We start from the raw sequence: 1816 nt of genomic DNA on the forward strand, positions 1-1816 counted from the left end.
ATGTCCCATTCCAGCTGTGGGAACATAGACCCAGATGAGCCCTTGAACCTGGAGACCAAGTGCTCTTTAACATACAGGGCCATTTTAGTGGTACAGTGGCCAGTGGGTGAAAAGTTGTATTTTAGGAGAAAGACAAGTTATAACTTCAAAGGATAGCTTCTTCTGTGGTGGTTCTAAAACCATAGGAAACAGTATTTTATGACTTCATTTTATTTTTAAAAATTTGCTGGATGGCATGTGTGTTTACCAAAGAAATAGACTGAGTGAGAGAGAGAGGGAAATGAGAGAGCACCCCTACACACACACACACACACACACACAGGACATGGTCGTGTCACAATCCCTTTTCCTCCATTTCTCCATCCTGTTGGGATTTTGGGCATCCACGTGCATACACCCAGTATGTTTCTCAAGCTAAGGGATCTGGGACTTGAACTACGCAGTTGTAGTAGCATCCAACCATCAGACTGCCCTTATTTTATCTTTTTAAAGTGTATTTATTTCTTCTATGGGTGAGAGAGACAGAGAAACAGCAACCCCAATGGGTTCTTCATGCCACGATCCACCCCTAGTCTCAGCCAGCCCAGATTATGGGCAAGTACTTACACTGTGCGCTGATGGAGGTCTCATCTTGACTTGAACCGTGAGCCTTTGCATGTGGTATTGCTTCACAAAGTATTGTGTTCTACTGCCATGCTACCACCTGGCCTCTATTTGATCTGTTATGATGGTTCTCTTCTGAGAATGTCTGTGAAAAATAAAAAGTGGCCACAGAGTCTTTGCTAGTCTTTCCATTGAGCAGAGCGTCCAGTTTTCTTCCTCTTCAACTTGGGCTGGGCTTAGTGACTGGCTTGGCTAACAGATCCCGTACAAGTCCTGCTGTATGACTTCGCATCTGAGTCAGAGGGGGCCTTCTGTCTTCCACCTTGACCTCTGGGAACATTCACTCTTGGAACCCAAACACTGTGCCTTGGGGAGATCTAGCAGCCATGGAGAGGCCTCTGAGCTCAACCCAGAGCTGCAGCTAAGGACCCAGCCTACAGCCAGCACCAACTCACCAGCCTTGAGAGTCAATCACTTGGATGGATCCTCCAGCCTAGTCGAGCCATCCCAAGTGGTGCATGTTGGAACAGAGACAGGCTATCCCACCAAAGCCTTCCCAAAGCTCTGCCTCAAAAAAAAAAATTGTGAGCCAAATGAAATTGTTATTTTAATCCACAAGCTTAAAAAGGATAACACAGCAATGTCAAAACCAGCACAGCTACATACACAGCCCACCAAAGAGCTCTTCACTTGATATGTAATTTTCCTCAAAACATACCCATTGGCATTACATACTTGACCTGCTATTCCCTATTGAATCATGTGGTGATTTGGAAAGAAATTGTTCACTTCATAGGTCAGACGTGTGTCAAAGGAAGAAAAAAAGAAAAAAAAAAAACCAACAAACCAACCCGTGACTCTGTTATTCTAGCCCCAAATTGTAAGGGAATTAAAATGTGACAGTCTGCTCTTGAAAAATTCAACACATAATCTCATGATTGATTTAAATCCAGATTTATGATACTAAAAAAAAAAAAAAATCTAGGTTCCAGGACACATTCCCCTAGTGGATGCCAAAACCCACACATGCTCATATAAGCCCCTTATATAAAATGGCATAGTATTTGCAAATAAGCGACACACACCTGCCTTATGCTTTTAAAAAATGATTATTTATTTAATTTATTATTATTTTTTAAAAATTTGCTTTAGGGCATGTGTGCTTACCAGAGAGAGAGAGACAGAGAGAGAGGGAGAGAGAGAGGGAGAGAGA

The sequence above is a fragment of the Tupaia chinensis genome, unplaced genomic scaffold (assembly GCF_000334495.1).
Source record: "Tupaia chinensis unplaced genomic scaffold, TupChi_1.0 Scaffold143647_1, whole genome shotgun sequence".
Classification (NCBI taxonomy): domain Eukaryota; kingdom Metazoa; phylum Chordata; class Mammalia; order Scandentia; family Tupaiidae; genus Tupaia; species Tupaia belangeri.